This window comes from Pseudophryne corroboree, chromosome 5, assembly GCF_028390025.1.
Source record: "Pseudophryne corroboree isolate aPseCor3 chromosome 5, aPseCor3.hap2, whole genome shotgun sequence".
NCBI lineage: Eukaryota > Metazoa > Chordata > Amphibia > Anura > Myobatrachidae > Pseudophryne > Pseudophryne corroboree.
In genome coordinates this window covers 120,638,062-120,658,853 of record NC_086448.1, presented here as the reverse complement: position 1 = coordinate 120,658,853, position 20,792 = coordinate 120,638,062, and positions in this window count along the sequence as shown.

Here is a 20,792-nt window from a genome sequence, read left to right as displayed (position 1 = left end):
AGACCAGTTCCAACAAAAAACATGAGCATTAGTCAGTGGTGTACAAGAAGAATGCTAAAGGGGTGAGGTACCATTGTGACCTGTACTGCTTCCCAAAGTGATGTGGCTTCAGCATGGCACACCTTAGATAAAGATTTTCTTGTTGGATTGGGTAGTTGAGTCATCTCACATACTCTAGTATGGCATTCTGCAGCTGGTCTCCTGTGCTGTCTGGCTTTGGACAGTCTGTGAGAAACTGTGGAAGGTCACAGAGATTCCCATTGAACATAACACAATTATATGATTGCTGAATTCCTGAACCTTGCCATTATCTTCTCAGGAGGTACAGACATTTGGGTCCTCACACTTAGAGATACTGTATCTAGACCAATGATAAGTAGCAGTGGGACCATCATGATTCTCCTGGCCTGATTTAGGTCCCAACATACATTGGACATGAGATGCAAAGTACCGATGGCCTGTACTTTGCGCATGTGCAGTACAAGTCCTGCATCGTCAGACACAGAACGGCTGCAGACGTCAAGAGATTTACAGTCTGCGGCTGTTTGGGGGTGTGGAGGGGGTGGGGATGGCCTCTGTTTCCCAAAATGGAGGTGTGTTACCTCTGTTTTGTGGTAGTGCCAATGCCAGGGTCTCTGTCTTCTGATGGAGCTTTCCTGGCCTCTTGGTAGGAGCTCAGCGGCCGGCTTGCATGACCTCATGGATCACTCAGCCAGCCAATGTGTCGCACGTGATCCGATGCTGCCTCACAGCACTGGATCCCAAATGCATGCAGGAGGCATTATTTTATACCAGACGCCTCCTGCTGCATTAACATTGTGTGCATCGCTGCTGCTTTTAGGTTTACACCAGCGATGCTCCCTCCAGCCACATCTGAAACAGGCCCCATGTCTTTAATGACTACTGATACACTGTTTCCTAAGTCATACATGAATAAAGCTTAGTGTCCCATTACTAAATACTTTACATCTCTATTCCTGTCCCTATTAGTGAATAAATAAATGAATGCTAGTGTCCACATTAATAAAATAATTAGTTTAGGACTTTGTACTCCCTAGTCCCCATTTTAGGAAATGTTCTCCTTGGGTTGCACCTACCATATGAAAGAAAACAATCAAAGCACATGTGCACACAAATTCTGCAGCTTTGCAAATGACTATTAATTGTAATGTGATCCTTTTTGAATACAACGCTTTTCTCCTGGAAGAAAACTTACCCGGATAAATCAGGCGCAAAAATAGAAGTAAAGAAGTAATAAAGTATACTTTTGTTATATAGTGAAGCACCTAAGAAATACATTATTTTATAGCTGCTCCTATATGGCAATCTGGATGCCAAACATAGTAGAGAAAATAATTAGTATAACATTATACAAATAAGGAGCGCTTACAAAATAAGAAAAAAAATATATACATTCTCGTTATATAGCAATCTAAAATATTAGTATGCTGCAGAATTTAAAACCAATATAACAGTTAATAAAGTTTATTAATCCCTATACCACATTGTTGTTATATTGGTTTTTTTTTTCTTATTTTATAAACGCTCCTTATTTGTATAATGTTATACTAATTATATTCTCTTTTTGAATACAGTTGTTCATACATTGCTAAATGGACAATGAAAAATATATTCTTACACTATTGAACCGTCTACTATCAGCAGATGGCACCATTGTATTCTTCACGACGAATCTGAAAAATTGTTGTTAATATTTAGATTGTGAAATGTTTACTTTGTAATGTAAGTCAAACTTTCTTCTACACATATTACTAGAGATGTACGGCGGGCGCTTTTTCATGTTTTGTGTTTTGGTTCTAATTCCCCTTTCGTGTTTTGGTTTTGGGTTACTTTTGCCAAAACCACCCTTTCGTGTTTTGGTTTTGGATCTGGATGAGTTTTGAAAAAAATATAAAAACAGCTAAAATCACAGAATTTGGGGGTAATTTTGATCCTACGGTATTATTAACCTCAATAACATTCATTTCCACTCATTTCCAGTCTACTCTGAACACCTCACACCTAAAAAAATTGTTTAAGCCAAAAGATTGCACCGAGGTGACTGTATGACTAAGCTAAGTGACACAAGTGTGTGGCACAAACACCTGGCCCATCTAGGAGTGGCACTGCAGTGGCAGACAGGATGGCACTAAAAAAATTAGGCCCCAAACAGCACATGATACAAAGAAGAAAAAGAGGTGCAATGAGGTAGCTGTATGACTAAGCTAAGCAACACAAGTGTGCGGCACAAGCACCTGGCCCATCTAGGAGTGGCACCAGGGGCAAACGTAGGATTTGTAAAGGGGGGTTTCCAAATTTATATATATATATATATATATATATATATATATATATATATACACACACACACACACACACACGTAAAGAATGGGAGCACTCGCCAGTCTTCAATAAGCAGGATTTTAATTAAAGCATCATGCCAGACAGAATCGTATCAACGTTTCGGTCCACGTTTGGACCTTTTTCAAGATTGACACACAATGAAAATGACAGACATATAAACCCATCCAGTACCCACCCACCAATTAGTAACAACCAACCCCAATAAAATGCACTTTAACTGTTTAAGTGCCACAGTGGTAAGTAACCAGATACTCCAAAGCTCACATACAGTGCATCTATATTGTCAGCTCACCTCTATATGTAAACCTGCTATATGTACCATTGTGTCCACAGAACTATGTCACTCCTGTTGCTGGCCGCGGCGTGCGTTCCACCACCATCGCTAACCCCCAGTGGAGCCCGTGAGGCTGGAAGTGTGTGCGTCTCAGCACACAGCCGTGCGCTCCACCACCGCCGTCATTTCCTGTAAATGGAACGCACTTCCGCCTTCCGAACCCGGAAGTGAGTGCGCTTCAGCGCTCAGTAGTGCGCTCCAACATAACTAATTTCAGTGTGTTCTAACTGATTTTAGTAGCAATACTCAATTATTAGGCAGCACATGGGAGGCAGTGATACTATATAGTGTGTCATGTTAACACTAAATCGAATGGACAAAAGGTGCATAAGCAGTCACAGTATCTAGGTGGCAATAAAAACATCTACATGATATATACATAGATTCATAACATGAGTTCCTATATAAAGGAAAAAACAATTCTTCTAGACAACAAGTATTAATAACCTATTCTTGTGTTATTCTAAGGATAAGTATAACAATATAACAATAATGTTATTATAAAAGCGGCCATAGACTGTTCAGAGGAACGGACATTATTGCACAACACGCAAAAAAAATGTAGAGAAAAAGATAACACACACATATTATATATATATATATGTATATATATATATATATATATATATATTTATTTATTGTATTTGGTACTGAGGACAGGGCGTGAGCTCCGAAATGTCTGCCTATCAATACATAATTTTTGTTATATGCAAGCCTCCAGTGCCGTTTGTTATGGACCTTTATGCTGTTTGGTATCCAGGCACGGGGCGGAGCTGTATACATTGATGGGAGTGCCGGCTGCTATGGATTGTATATATATATATATATATATATATATATATATATATATATATTTTATTGTGACAAGAAAACTGGAACAGTGTTTGAGGGCAGGTATGTTTGTCCCAGGTTCTTGTCTTACCTGTATTAGAAAAATGAAAACTTCTAGGAAAATGTTTTGTTTTGTCAGAACCTTTTCAGTTTATTGGAAAAGCTGGATAAGGGCCCTGATAGAAAGTTCCAGACGTTGGGCCCAGTTCGGGTCTTTGGCCTCACAGAGGGCTAATCAGGGTTTCAGCTGTGTAAGTGGGTTATAGGGCTGCTAGCCTGATTAGTGTGTGCAGACTGCCTGGGAAGACTGCAGGATCTCTGTGAGAGAGATACGCTTCCTTATACAAGTGAGCCATACAGTGTTGACTGGAAAACTGTGTTTTTTTGTTTAGAGACAGTTAGGAACATCTTGTGTTTAGTTAGTGCCGGACAGGCAAGGTATTTTCTTTTGATGTTTGTTTTGTTTTCTGTTTAATAAAACTGGTTGTGGCCAGTTGCACCATAAAAACTGGACTTGTATGACTTCTCAGCTGCTGTCTGCTGCCATCTACCCCAAGAAACGGGGTCCGGTTCCCCTACAGTGTTACTATATATATATATATATATATATATATATATATATATATATATATATATATATATATACATACACACAAGCAAATAGAAAACCACAGCACTCGCCAAGGTACCCCACCTTCATGCAGGTTCTTCACTAACTAGTGTACCTTTTAAAAGCCATGCAGTTCATGGCAGGTACACCTTACACCAAGTGGGCATATTTGCAGTTATATTATGTGATACAGTTGCCAGGTTTTAATTTTTATGATTTTGTGATAGTGTAGGACCTGCATGAAGGTGGGGTACCTTGGCGAGCGGTATGCAGGCTTCCGTGCATTGGCCAATTCACTAACTAAACCCCCATAATTTATTCATTGATGTTGTGAGGATAAGTGAGCTCATTTTGGTGAGTGCTGAACTTTTTGTTTCTATATTTTTGAGTAGGTGGCCATGGGCTACATGCACCCCACCCTATTAGTGGCGAGTGCGGATACTGCACCCCGCTTCTGGGGTGGCGAGTGCTGTGGTTTTCTATTTGCTGGTATATTTCAGGGTTAATCCTTGGTTAACTCATTAACCTTGGCCACAAACTTTGTTCATGCACCCCAATTATCTTAAACCTGTGTCAGCTGCCCTTTAGTAATTTATCAGCCAGTGTCAGGTGACTAGTGTACCTTTTAAAAGCCATGCAGTTCATGGCAGGTACACCTTACACCAAGTGGGCATATTTGCAGTTATATTATGTGATACAGTTGCCAGGTTTTAATTTTTATGATTTTGTGATAGTGTAGGACCTGCATGAAGGTGGGTTACCTTGGCGAGCGGTATGCAGGCTTCCTTGCATTGGCCAATTCACTAACTAAACCCCCATCATTTATTAATTGATGTTGTGAGGATAAGTGAGCTCATTTTGGTGAGTGCTGAACTTTTTGTTTCTATATATATATATATAAATACATTTATACATAAAAAGACTATACATATAAAAAATAATAATTCATACGGAAAGATATTCCATATTGAATGCCATCATTTAGACCTCTTGGTCGCATTGTATCCAGATGGTAAATCCAATTCGCTTCTCGTTTTAGAAGCATCTTTCCACGGTCACCACCCCTTCTGGGTTGATCTACCCGATCAATAATCATGCTTCTTAATGATGCTAGTGAATGACGGGCTTCCACGAAATGTCTGGCAACAGGCTTATCAGAACCCCCATTTTCCAGTGCTGATCTGATCGATAAACGGTGATTCGCCATCCTCTCTCGGAATGGACGGATCATGGTCTTACCCACATACATCAAGGAGCAAGGACAAATTAGAGTGTATATCACAAAATCAGAGGTGCAGGTAACTCTATGCCGTATATAAATCTTTTTTCCAGTATGAGGGTGATGGAAAGATTCAGCAATTATCATGCTCATACATTTGGTACAATTAATGCATCTGTAGCATCCCATTTTCTTAGGCTGTAACCACATCATTGGAGGTTGTGGGGGTAATCTGTCTGGTTGCATCAGGATATCTTTCAAGTTTCGTGCCCGTCTAAAACTTATCAATGGTTTTTCAGGCAGTTTTTTTAGCAAGCATCGGGTCGGTCTTGATTACGGTCCAGACCTCCCTAAGAGCCTTACGTATGCTTGGACCAGCGGTATCAAATGTTGCGGTGACCACAAATGGATTTTCAACTTTCTGTTTATTGGGGTTTCCTTTGGTGAAAATTTTCTTTACATTCACCAGGCATCTGTTTATCGTCTATTGATTGTAGCCACGAACCAAAAATCGATCCAAAAATCGCCTTTTAACGTCGATTTATCGACGATATATTTTTGATTTGGATCTCCTATGAGGAGTCTTTGTTAGCGATGATACAACAGTTGAACAGCTTGGATTCCGCTATTAGATTAATGATGCAATATCATGGGGAGACCATTAATTTTCTAGATGTGAGTGTCTATGCCACTGAACTGGGGTATAGCCATAAATGTCACATCCCAGAGCCTTACCGTACGATCGGAGCCGCGGCTGTTACCGCTCAGGTGTCTGGCGGGCAGCGGTGGTGCTGGGCTGCTGCGTCGGGTCCATGTGCGGCGGTGAAGGGATGCTGTGGCGGGTCTGCTCGTAGTAGCCGGAAGCTGCTGCAGCGGGCTTGCTGGCACTATGGAGCAGCTTCCGGAGAGGCCAGGGGAAGTTCTGGTGGTAAACACTAAAATGTGTCTGCTGCAGAGGGGCGGCCATGTTGGTGACCAAAGCTTGAGCCTATTGCACAGGCTCATTCTGTCCAGCCAATCCAAGGAGATCTCTCCTCTTAAAAGGGAGCTGGTCCAGGTTATGAGTGCCAGTGCTTCAAGTTACTACTTAGGTGTAGGATCTCCAGCCCTGTGCTCCCAAGTTACTTCGGTACCTTGGTTACTCTTCAGCTTTGCTCTGCCTCGGTCTTTCTGATTGCAGCAGTCCCGCCATCCCTAACCTGATACCATCTGAGAGGGGCGTACTCGGTAATCTTGATTCTTCAAGGATCTTGGTCGTCGACAGTTACCGTGCTCTTCAGCCTCGTTATCCAAGCCACAGCTCACTTTATCTTCAAGTGCTCTTCAGCCTCGTTATCCAAGCCACAGCTCACTGTTCACAGTTCATTGTCTTCAAGTGTTCTTCAGCCTCGTTATCCAAGCCACAGCTCACCATTCACAATCCTTCATCTTTAGTGCTCCTCAGCCTCGTTATTCAAGCCACAGCTCACAGTCTTCAGTTTTCCAAGTCACAGATTACCACCCACAGTTCATTATTACAGTGACTATCCCATCTCGGTAGCCTCCACTTCCATTGCTCCTGACCCATGAGTAGGAACTACATCCAGCCACCTCGTCTTCTTCCCTCACAAGTGTCCGCTTCCTCAGGCAAACCTCAGTCGCCGGATCCTCATTTCCAGCTGAACGTGACAGTAAGCACTGGCCCCATGGATCCGACTGGTGATCAGGCTTCGGGAGGCGATGCTACCGTGGATATTCTGTCACATGTGAGTAAACAGGAGGCCGTACAATCCCAAATTGTGCAGTTCATGCAAAGTATGTCAGATCGCCTTGATTCTCTCCATGCAGCTATGGCAGCACCCCAAGTGCCCATGCCTGCTCCCATAGTTGCACCCCAGCTGCAACTCCATCTGTGCCAATCCCACTGCCTCGATAGCATCTGCCATCGCCTAGTAAATTTGATGGGAATCCAAAACAATGCCATGGGTTTCTTAACCAGTGTGAAATCCAGTTCGAATTGCAGTCTGCCAACTTTCCATCTGCCCGGACCAAGATAGCGTATATAATTTCCCTTCTAACCGGTCAGGCTTTGGAATGGGCTTCACCCTTGTGGGAAAGAGCAGATCCCATCCTCTCAAACTATTCTGAATTTGTGTCAACGTTTCGCAAGATTTTCGACGAGCCGGGCAGAACCACTTCCGCCTCATTGGAGATCCTGCGTTTACGTTAGGGGACTCGGTCCGTCAGCCAGTACGTGATTCAATTCCGTACTCTCTCCTCAGAACTAGGCTGGAATGAAGAAGCACTTATCGCAGCTTTCTGGAACGGTTTTTCTGATAAGATCAAGGGTGACCTGGTAACTCAGGACGTTCCCGATAAACTGGATAGGTTAAATTCTTTGTGCAACAAACTGGATCTAAGGTACAGAGAACGCTGTTTGGAGAAAACAAAGTCAGACCGACCCAAGCCACGGGTATATCCTCCACCCTGACCATCATCTCCAATAATGGAGGAACCCATGCAGATCAATCGTTCACACCTTTCCAATGAGGAACACCAGAGACGGATACAAGGAAATCTATGTATGTATTGTGGCGCATCGGATCACTTCATTAAGTTCTGCAGTCAACGTCCGGGAAACGCCTGCTCCTAGCTTGTGCCGGAGAGGTTAAGCTAGGAGATCCCATAGAATTACTCACCCAGAAAGAATCTGTTCTTCTCACTTGTTTGGAGTTTCCTTCATCATCCCTTCCCATCCCTGCGCTAGTCGACTCAGGAGCCGCTGAAAGTTTCATTACAGCAGGCCTAGTCAAACGAGCCGGAATACAAACGGTTCGATTGGAATGGGCTATTTCTGTCACTGCGGTGGATGGTAGTTATATCCCCAAAGGGATAATCTCCTGTCGTACAGTACCCCTTAAGATGAAGATTGGAGCTCTTCACTCGGAGAACATTTCTTTCCTCGTAATTCCTAAAGTCTCTCACAAACTAATCCTGGGGTTACCGTGGTTACAGAAGCATAATCCACATATAGACTGGCAAACGATGGATGTACTCACCTGGGGAGGATTCTGCTTCCGACATTGCCTGTCTACAGTGAGTCCTCTTCACACGCTAAGTTCTTCCAGTCTTCCCACAGAATACCAGTCCTTCTCGGATGTCTTCAGTAAGCAAGGAGCCAACACTTTACCTCCGCATCAAAGTTGGGACTGTCCTATCGACCTGATATCTGGCAAGACCCCTCCACCGAGGTCGGACTTATCCCCTATCTCTCCCAGAAACGCAAGCAATGTCTGAAGGGGTTTATTTGGCCTTCTTCCTCTCCGGCTAGGGCAGGGTTCTTTTTTGTTAAAAAGAAAGACGGAGGTTTACGACCTTATATTGACTACAGGGGTCTTAATGAGATTACAGTTAAGAACAGAAAGGGAGCCACAGTGTTCACCAAGTTGGATCTGCGGGGATCTTATAATTTGATACGCATCCGCTCAAGAGATGAATGGAAAACCGCATTTAATACCTGGGATGGCCATTACAAATACCTGGTAATGCCCTTCGGCTTGTGTAATGCCCCAGCGGTCTTTCAAAACTTTGTAAATTAGATTTTCAGGGATCTTCTTTACAACTGCTTGGTGGTATACTTGGATGACATTTTATTTTTCCCCCAGAGATCTTAAGACCCATCGCATTCAAGTCAAGGAAGTTCTTGAGCGTCTGAGGAGGAATAAATTGTTTTGCAAATTGGAGAAATGTACCTTTGAAGAGTCCTCAATCCTGTTTCTCAGCTACGTTATCTCAGGAGAGGAGTTACGGATGGATCCGGCCAAGGTCCAAGCGATTCGGGATTGGTCGTTACCAACCACTCTAAAGGGGGTTCAACGTTTTCTTGGTTTTGCCAACTTCTGCAGAAAATTTATCAAGAATTACTCTTCCATCATTGCTCCCATTACCACTTTAACTAGAAAAGGAAGCAGATCCAGCCAAGTGGTCCTTAGGGGCCTTGGAGGCCCTTTCTTCTTTAAAAAGAGCTTTTTCAACTGCCCCAATTCTTCGTCAGCTTGATCTCAGTCGTCCTTTCCTTGTGGAGGTGGATGCCTCCACTGTGGGTGTGGGAGCAGTTTTATCTCAGCTCTAAGATAAAAAAGTCCATCCATGCGCATATTTCTCACAAAGATTTTCTCCTGCTGAACAGAATTACGCCATTGGGGAATAAGAACTACTGGCAATTAAGTTTGCTTTTGAAGAGTGGAGATTTCTGTTGGAAGGAGCACAACATCCAATCTCAGTAACCACCGATCATAAGAACCTCCTATACTTGCCAACAGCTCGATGTCTAAATCCACGTCAAGCAAGATGGGCTCTATTCTTCTCCTGTTTTAACTTTACACTCAGCTACCGTCCAGGTTCGTTTAACAGAAAAGCGAACCTAAGTTCCGATGCCTCTGCCGATTGCACAGGAAAACAATTCATTTTGGATCCCATTTCTTTCTCCGCCACTCATACAACACAACACAACACAAATTCCCCCACCAGGAAGAACTTTCATTGCTCCGAATCTTCGTAAGAAGTTATTGACTTGGGCTCATACATCACCTTTTATGGGCCATGCAGGGGGTCTCAAAACTCTTAAATTTCTACAGCATTCTTACTGGTGGCCTCATCTCAAGACTGACGTGCAGGAATTTATAGCCGCTTGTCCAAAATGCGCACAGCATAAAAGTCCTAAGGGTTCTCCTACCGGTTTACTTCATCCATTACCAATGCCACAAAAACTGTGGACACACATCTCTATGGACTTTATAACTGATTTACCTGCTTCTGGAGGACTAAACACTATCTCGGTCATTGTGGACCGCTTCTCTAAAATGGCACACTTTGTTCCTCTCCCTTGCCTTCCAACAGCGTCTCGTCTGGCAAAATTATTTATAACAGAGATCTTCTGACTACATGGATTACCACAGGAGATCATATCAGATCGAGGACCACAGTTCGTAGCCAGGTTCTGGAAATCACTCTGTTCAGCCCTTGGAGTTAAACAAAATTTTTCCTCTGCATATCATTCTCAGACAGATGGACAGACTAAAAGAGTGAACCAGGATCTTGAAACCTTCCTACGTCTGTTTAAGTCCTCTTCCCAAGATGACTAGTTGGATTTTCTTCCGTTTGCTGAGTTTGCCCATAATAACCTTTTCCATTCCGCTACCAAATCTACTCCATTCTACATAAATTACGGGTATCACCCGAGGATTCCTGATTTTCAACATCTTCCAACACTTGAAGTACCTGCAGCAGAGCTGGCATTACGACAGTTAACCAAGACTTGGAAACAAGTACACCAGGCTTTGCTTAAGACATCTAAGAGATACAAGACTTTTGCTGATCGAAGACAGAGGGCTGTTCCGGATCTCAAACCGGGAGATCATGTTTGGGTCTCTACCCGTAACTTGAGATTAAGAGTGCCTACTAAGAAATTCGCACCCAGGTTCATTGAACCATACCCAATCGAAAGGGTCTTAAACCAGTAGCATACAAGGTAAAACTACCTCCCCATTTGAAAATTCCGAACGCCTTCCATATTTCTCTCTTGAAACCTCTAGTTCTCAACCGATTTCGGGCTGCTTTGCCTAAGACTCCTAAACTCCAGTCTGCTCAAGAAGATGAATTTGAGATTTACCAGATCATCGACTCTCGGAAGAGGTATGGTCTCCAATATCCTATTGACTGGAAAGGATATGGACCCGAGGAAAGTGTTGGGTATCTGCAGAGGATGTCCACGCTCCAAGACTAATTCAAGCCTTTCATGCCAGGTATCCAACCAAACCACGAAGGTGTCCAGAGTCCACCCTCAAAGGGGGGGCTACTGTCACGTCCCGGAACCTTACCGTACGATCGGAGCCACCGCGGTTACCGCTCAGGTGTCTGGCGGGCAGCGGTGGTGCTGGGCTGCTGCGTCGGGTCCGTGTGCGGCGGTGAGGGGATGCTGTGGCGGGTCCGCTCGTAGTAGCCGGATGCTCCTGCAGCGGGCTTGCTGGCACTAGGGAGCAGCTTCCAGAGAGGCCAGGGGGAGTTCTGGTGGTAAACACTAAAATGTGTCTGCTGCACAGGGGCGGCCATGTTGGAGACCAAAGCTTGAACCTATTGCACAGGCTCATTCTGTCCAGCCAATCCAGGGAGCTCTCTCCTCTTAAAAGGGAGCTAGTCCAGGTTATGAGTGCCAGTGCTTCAAGTTTCCATTATCGGATCGCACCCCCGCAAGTGTTTTCAAACGTGAGTGTGGACCTAGCGATATATATATATATATATATATATATATATATATACACATACATACAGCCTAAATTTCAGAACGTGGGACCCCCTGGGCTATCAGCTTTAGTATACATGTGGACATCCAGTGGGAATAGTAAACTTTGGCGAGCGCAGTGAGCCACCTTGCGCACAAGAGTACACTTTAGTTATGCTAATCCAGGGACCCCATGTTCTGAACTACAGTGTGTATATATAATATTTACTGTATATATATATACCCCAGGACTAATACAGCAGACCCCTGGACTCATACGGCAGTGTCACACAGGAAGGCACTTTTCAAAAACTAGGCCCCAAACAGCACCTCATGTAAAGATGTCGAAGAGGTGCAATGAGGTAGCTGTATGACTAAGCCAAGCGACACAAACAATTCCATCTGGAATTATATGTCCAAATCACTGGAATTATACGTCCAAATCACTGTAATTAATTGGCAAGATCACTGTAATTAATAATTATAAATCACTGGAATTAATTGGAAAAATCAATGTAATTATACGTCCAAATCACTGGAATTAAAAGGCAAGATCACTGTAATTAATAATTATACGTCCAAATCAATGGAATTAATTATCAAAATCACTATAATGTTACGTCCAAATCACTGGAATTAAATGGCAAAATCTCGCTATCGCCTGCCTAGTGAAGTGGAATCTAGATGGGATTTAGTACCGGGGACACAATACCTCCATTAATTGTCTAAATCCCACTGCACTAATGGCGGATACCGGGCGCACGTCTAACACCAACATAAGTGTCAAGGCCTCAGTTATGAGGGCTTTCATCATCATGTGAAGCTGAACCACTAGTCATGAACATAGGCCAGGGCTTCAGCCATTCCTTGCCACTCCGTGTCGTAAATGGCATATTGGCAAGTTTACGTTTCTCCTCAGACCATTTAAATTTCTTTTTTTGGGTCTTTTTACTGAACTTTGTCTTTTTGGATTTTACACGCCCTCTACTATCACATTGGGCATCGGCCTTGGCAGATGAGGTTGATGGCATTTCATTGTCTATGTCATGGCTAGTGGCAGCAGCTTCAGCACTGTTTTATCCTCCAAATGTTTGTTCTCCATTATTTTTGGGGGTGACAGTAAATAACACAATATGCGGCACAGGAATGACTGATGGCTGATGGCCAAGACACTACCACTGGTCTGATGCAGCACAACACAACAACACTGTAAGGGATTAGTGGTTGTTGTTATTATTATAATACTGTAGCATTGTACATATAGCAGCAGCGTATACCACTGTGACTGCCTCATCACTGGAATACACTACCACTGGTCTGATGCAGCACAAAACAACAACACTGTAAGGAACTTGTGGTTGTTGTTATTATTATAATTATTATTATTATTATTATAATACTGTAGCAGTGGACATATAGCAGCAGCGTATACCACTGTGACTGCCTCGGCACTGGAATGACTGATGGACAGGACACTACCACTGGTCTGATGCAGGACAACACAGCACCACTTTATACAGCTACACTTGATATATGGCAACAGAGGACACCAACACTGTGACTGGCTGGACTGATGCAGCACAATACACTGACTACACTGGACTGGACAGCACAACACAGCACAAGACTCGCCACCCCACATTCCACCCCCACACAGACACTGAGGACACGTCCTCTCAGTACACTCTCCGAGACTGGAGTGAAAATGGCCGCGACGTGCGGATCCTTATATGGAATCCAAATCCCGCGAGAATCCGACAGTGGGATGATGACATTTTGCCTCGTTCGGGTTTCCGATAGCTATTTTTAGCAGCTGTGCAAACGCATTGTCGCCGCCCACCGGGGAGTGTATTTTAGCTTTGCAGCAGTGCGTACGCCTGTGCAGCACAGCGCCTGCAAAATCATTTTGTGCAAAACAAGACTAGCCATGTAGTTACTCTTCGTTGATTCTAATGACGGAGGGGCGGCTTTTGACGTCACACACCCGCCCAGCGTTCCCCCAGCCACGCCTGAGTTTTTCCCAACATGCCTGCGTTTTTCTAAGCACTCCCTGAAAACGGTCGGTTGACACCCAGGAATGCCCACTTCATGTCAATCTTCCTGTGTTCGGCCGTGCGACTGAAAGCTTCGCTAGGACCTGTGCAAAACCACGCTGCTCTTTGTACCCGTACATCGCGCATGCGCATTGCGGTGCATATGCATGCGCAGATTTGAAAGAGGAAGATGTATATTGAAGATGCTGTCATTAAGTACAATTTTAATAACAACTGTATTGGTTACGTCTGCCAAAGGAGCGTCAATTCCAACAACTGAAAGTCACTTGGTCCAAGGACATGGATGATTAGATATTTATTACAGTATGAAAAGTTAAATCCACCATCAGAAACACTGAAATAAGGATCACCAGGAGAAAGTGACTTGAAATACTATTGTGATGCCATGAGAGCAAACCTAAAGACAGAGAACGCTGATTTTCTGATGATTGTCTGTGCAGAAGTTGCCATCATCATTATTGTGGGCACTGGAATAGCTCTGGGCATTCTTCTTTATAGATTCCATCAATCCAAATCTGCTTCAAAGGACATTGATATTGAAGCTGGGTGCCCTGAAGGAACTGCAGATAACTAGACTGGCAGGAAAGATTTGTCAGTCACAGAAGTCCATGGGAATACTTTCACCTTTACTGGACACTGGATCTCCTTCTGATGACCCTGGGGGTATGTTGGGTGGAATTTGTCTACTCTGCCTCTCTTTGAGATCCGGTGCCAGGAGTGAGGCAGCTGCGTTTCAGGGGCTTTCTGTGGAAGAGAACAGCGGGTGGCAGTACACAGCGGTAAGCCAGGCAGCAGTGAGAACCAAAAGTCCCACCCGCAACAACTACAGGGGGAGTACCAGTGAAGTGCAGTGTGGTGAGGCAGAGCCTCTTCTGTCATACTAACGTTTGCACCAGAGTTTTGACTGTATAAAGTATATGATAAATACAAAGAATATGTTAGAAATATCTTCTTTGAATTATTCTAATCATTTCTATAGTCAAAACTCTGGAGTAAAATGTCTGTGACAGGTGAGGCAGTGGCTCACCTGCCTGCCTTTTCCGCACATCTCTGACCAAAACTCACCAAATTTCCAGGAGTTTATACCTCTGCACATGTGTATAATGCCCACATGAACACTTTGGCTCATAAAGTGTGTGCAAATCTGGCTATGCGCTAGCCATTGCCTCCTTTGTCATTTACCTCACTGCACATTTCTGGAGAGAATAGCCAGGAGCATGTGCACTGTGCATAAGTGCTGAGAGGCATAGTGGCCAGCAGTGGACCCAATGGTGGAAGTGATATAAACTACATCCCAGCAGCAGCCCCAGCAGTGACCACAGGGCGGCTCAGGAATACAGCTTGCAGTTCCATAAGAGCAAGCCTGCACAGCAGCGCCAGCAAAGATCCAGCAGTAAGCCCTTACTGCAGAGGAGTGGTGAGTTCTAAACTTATGACATTGTGCACACTGCACACCACTCACAGACATTTGATAGCTACTGTACATACCTGTGCACTTATCTGTCACATTCATCTACAACCAATTACTGTATCACTGTACATACTATCTGTTATAACCCTGACCCTTGTGGTTTAATCTGGTATTGCAGGAACATGTATTTGTTATCACATACAGCAGTTTCTAAGTCACTTTGAAGAATCCATTTGTTTTATTAAAGTGCACCTACACTACTAATTGAGCTCCAATGTGACTGTACGGTGAAGATTTAGAGACACTGGTCCTAAAAGCTCCCAGTAAGGGTATTGGGTGATTCTTGCTGTTTAGTTGATATAATGGTAATTCAATTGAACCGTTAATTTATAATTATGTATGTTTATATGTGCGTAGTGGGTAAGTTCCAGACGACCAATGGGAGGTAAAAGTATTACAAACAAGTAAGCTTTTATTTACAGCTGATAGGCATAGCCACTCTAATACAGTAGCTTCTTACAAAGGATACCATCAACAGTTCAAAATAATAATTCAGCTTACTTGAAGACAGCAGTGTAAACAGGTAGAGTATTCACAGCAGTTTCAGGGTGAAGATTTCTCCAGGACAGAGAGAGCTGCTAAAGGTGCAGCCTCTCCCACACATTCCCCCTGTACTAACTAATCTGGCCTGGTTTTTATACCTTAGCTGGTCCTAATTAAGGAAAGGGTGTGGATCCTCCCTGAGCTGCAGGTGATTAACCCCTTCCTCAGAATGTGGGAGAGAGCCACTCTGCCACATACTTCACCCGTTAAAGGGCGACCCTAGACCACCTGTGGTGGAAGCCCGGCTTACCAGCCCTGTTCGGGACAAAAAAATCTGCTTTCACATGTAAACGTCCTGGTCGATGCTGGACCCCAAAGAAAAAGGCTGGAGAGCCAGGTACCACCTTGTCAGCCTTGCATTAGAATCTTTCATGGAATGCAACCATTTTAATGGTGCATGATCTGTGACCACAATAAAGTTGACCCCACAATGATAATATCTCAAAGCCTCAAGAGGCCGTTTAATAGCAAAATGCATTCTTTTTCTACTACAGAATACTTAAGTCTCTCGTGGAAACAATGTGCTACTCAAATACAGAATGGGGTGTTTAATGTCATTAAACTCCTGACACAAAACTGCCCCCAAAGCCGACATCTGAGGCATCTGTTTGTACCACGAATGGCTTTGCAAAATCTGGAGACTTTAAAACTGGGCATCTGGTTGTGCTTTTCCAGACAATATAAAATCTCTCCAAGCAACACAAAATTATATTTTAACTTTGTTACATGTGACAACTTGACACCATCCACTGAAAGAACATTTTAAAGGGCTCTTTTTAAATCCTGGGTACAGCCCAGGATTCTTTGGGCCATTCATGCAAGGTACCAACACTTGCTAAGGTTGTAAGAAAGGCCTCCACATCATCTGAGGCCTGCATTTTGGGGAGTACTGGAGCATTCACTACTGCTTGCTGCTGTTTCCATAGTCACCTGTTCAGGATCCTTTACACAGGATGCACTTATCCCACTTCTAACACCACAATGTAGTGGGTACGTTCCAGATGACCAGTGGGAGGCAGAAGTATTGCAAACAAGTAAGCTTTTATTTACAGCTGACAGGCATAGCCACTGTAATAGCTTTTTACAAAGGATACCATCAACAGTTCAAAATAACAATTCAGCTTACTTGAAGACAGCAATGTAAACAGGTAGAGTATTCACAGCAGTTTCAGGGTGAAGATTTCTCCAGAACAGAGAGAGCTGCTAAAGGTGCAGCCTCTCCCACACATTCCCCCTGTACTAACTAATCTGGCCTGGTTTTTTACCTTAGCTGGTCCTAATTAAGAAAAGGGTGTGGATCCTCCCTGAGCTGCAGGTGATTAACCCCTTCCTCAGAATGTGGGAGAGAGTCACTCTGCCACATACCTCACCCGTTAAAGGGCAAACCTAGACCACCTGTGGTGGCAGCCCGGCTTACCAGCCCTGTTCGGGACAAAAAAATCTGCTTTCACATGTAAACGTCCTGGTCGATGCTGGACCCCAAAGAAAAAGGCTAGAGAGCCAGGTACCACCTCGTCAACTTTGCATTAGAATCTTTCATGGAATGCAACCATTTTAACGGTGCATGATCTGTGACCACGATAAACTTGACCCCACAATGATAATATCTCAAAGCCTCAAGAGCCCATTTTATAGCAAAATGCATTCTTTTTCTACTACAGAATACTTAAGTCTCTCGTGGAAACAATTTTCTACTCAAATACAGAATGGGGTGTTTAATGTCATTAAACTCCAGACACAAAACTGCCCCCAAAACCGACATCTGAGGCATCTGTTTGTACCACAAATGGCTTTGCAAAATCTGCAGACTTTAAAACTGGGCCTTTACACAAAAGTACTTTAATTCTGGTGAATGCAGACTGACACTTCTTAGACTACTCGTTTATTTGGGGAAGAATTTTTCAAACAATCTGTTACCGGAGCTGCTAAGGTAGAAAAGTCAGGCAAAAACCTTCTGTAATAGCCTGCCAACCCCAAGAAGGATCTAAACTCTTTTTTGATAGTTGGAACTAGGGGGGCATCAGCTAGGGCCTGTACCTTACTCATAAAAGACTCGAGACACCCATTGCCCACTACATAGCCTAAGTACAGTATTTAGTTTTATTTTTAGCCAGGATACATTTCTTTAAATTAGCAGTCAAATCTGCTCTGCACAAAGACTGAAGAACAGCCCTAAGCCTGTTAACATGGGGACTCCAATGCTGAATATATAAATATATATATATATATATATATCGTCCAAATAGGCTGCAGCATCATTTTGATGAGGATGAAGCACCTGGTCCATTAACCTCTAAAAAGAGGCTGTGGCACCATGCAAGCCGTAGGGCATTGATTTGAATTATAAAAGGCCTAGTGAGTGAAGAAAGCAGTCTTCTTCTTAGCTTCCTCCGACAACTCAATCTGCCAACACCCCTTCGCAAGGTCAAGGATAGAAATATATATGGCTGAACATAATGTTTCAAGGAGATCCTCGACCATTGTCATTGGGAAGGCATCAAATTTTGAGACAGCATTAACTTTTCAGAAGCCTACGCAAAACCTTGTAGAACCATTTGGCTTCGGGACCAACACAATAGGGCTACACCAGTCGCTAAACGACTCCTCAATTACCCATAATTTCAACTTCCTTGATTTCTTGTGCTTGTTTCCACTTTGGAATTCTATAAGGTCTTTGTCTAACAACTACCCCTGGTAGGGTTATGATGTCATGTAAGACTAAATTGGTTCTCCCTGGTTTATCTGAAAAAACATCTCTGAACTCTTTAAGAAGGTTCCCCAAGGGAGGTTTCAAACTGTCTGAATCTAGAGGTTCAAGGGGAGAAGTAAATCCCTGTCAACTGGGGAACCTGCGGACCAAGGTCAGTATGGCCACTAGCAGGGTCTACAAATAAACCTCTTGGTCCTTCCATGCTTTCAACAATTTAACATGTTAGATCTGCCTACCTCTACAGGAGTCAGTTGAGAGACACATAATTTACATCCCCAACCTTTCTAATCAATTCAAATGGCCCCTGCCACTTTGCTAGTAGCTTGATACCCTGAGTAGGCAGTAACAAAAAAGCTTTATCACCTGGTGAAAAAAAATCTAGTTTGGGCATTGCGGTTATAGAGAAGTTTTTGAGCCTCCTGGGCATTTTACAAATTTTTACGGGCCAATTGACCTACTAGGTCCATGCGATTACACATCTGAACCACATATTGAAGGACTTTTTCGCCCTCTATTGGCTGTTCTTCCCATGCCTCACGCAAAAGATCAAGAACACCATGTGGTTTCCTCCCATACAGAATCTCAAAAAGGACAAAGCCAGTAGAAGCCTGGGGGACTTCCCTGATTGCAAACAACAAATAGGGAAGAAGCTCATCCCACCTTTTTCCTGTCTCTATAAACTTCTTTAACATAGATTTTAATGTATGATTGAACCTTTCCACTAAGCCATTAGTTTGTGGATGATATACTGAGGTTCTAACAGATTTAATTTTTTACAACTTTAACAACTCCTGCATTCATTTGGACATAAAGTTTGTTCCCTGGTCGATAAGGATTTCTTTAGGTAACCTAACCCTGGAAAACAGCTCCAACAATTTAGTTGCGACCTGTTTGGCTGTGGCAACCCTCAAAGGAAATGCTTCCGGATAACGTGTTGCGTAATCCTTTACAAATAAAATTTATTTATAACCTTTAGAAGGTGGTTCAACCAGACCCACTAAATTAACCCCTGTTTTTTCAAAAGGGACCTCTACAATTGGAAGAGGTATCCCTGGAGTAGGAGACAGCCAGTTTACTGCTGTTTTTTGACACTCTGAACAAGCAGCACAAAACCGAGAGACTTCAGCATAAACACCCAGCCAAAAGAACTGGGAAGTTATTCTCTCCACTCTTTTATCTCACCCCAAATGACCACCCCAGGGAACTGCATGAGCCAAAACAAGTACCTGTTTTCTGAAATGGCCTGGGACCACCAACTGTAGCATCACCTCCCCTGTTTCTTTGTGCTTGTCCAGACAATATAAAATCTCTCCAAGCAACACAAAATTATATTTTAACTTTGTTACATGTGACAACTTGACACCATCCACTGAAAGAACATTTTAAAGGGCTCTTTTTAAATCAGGATCTTCCCATTGAGCCTTTCTTAAATCAGGCTGAGGCGCAAGGGAAAGTGACAAGAGCTCTTCATTAATACTACTTAACCGGACCTCAGCATGTCTAGGCACAATAGCATTGATAGGTTCATCAGGATTAATAGGCACATTAGCACAAGCAGGCACATCAACATTTACAGGCACAATATGATCAGCATTGTTTTGGGAAGGGATCTTTTGTCCCACCAAAACATGACAAGTAAGCCAGTCTCTGTGATCCTTGGGACAGAGACAAATCAGGGGGGAAAGGAAATGTCTTTCCAAAAGTCACTATAGGCACCTGTTCCTCTGGCAGAACAAGGGCCCGGAAGTGAGGCCAGTCACGACCTACTAACACAGGGGCTGTTAACCATGGACAAACACCCACACATAATTTGGCAGTCTTTCCCCTAATCATCAAAGGGACCATGGCGGTAGGAAAGGCCCAAACATCTCCATGTACACAACATATGCAGACTAGTTCATGGGGCAACAATAACTCTGAGGACAACAGATCCCTTTGTATCAGGGTAGTAGCAGAGCCAGAGTCTACCAAACCCTTAACCAGTATATTTCCGACTTGAACCTGTATCCTAGGTGGGAGAGGACAGGTCTCTACAGCTGTAAAGACACTAGAGAAAGAACAATCCATCTGCGGACATACCCATTCTTGGTGCCCATCTTGGCCACATTAGGAACAAACCTGTGCTGGAGTTGTTGGGGAAGTCACCAGCTCTGGACCTCCAATTTCTGGGAAATGAGCGGCCAACGCCTTCCCTGTAAAAAGACCTTTCGGCAAACACCCTCTTTACGCATAGCGAGGGGAGAAGCTGTTGGCCTCAATTTCTCAGAGGTCAGCGTCTGAGAGGGAGACTGGCATCTATCCGGATCCCGACATGGGGACACCTTACCCCGAGACAATAGTCACTGCAGGGACAGACACAGAGACTCCGTCATAATTAAAGTAGAAAGGTTCTCCATA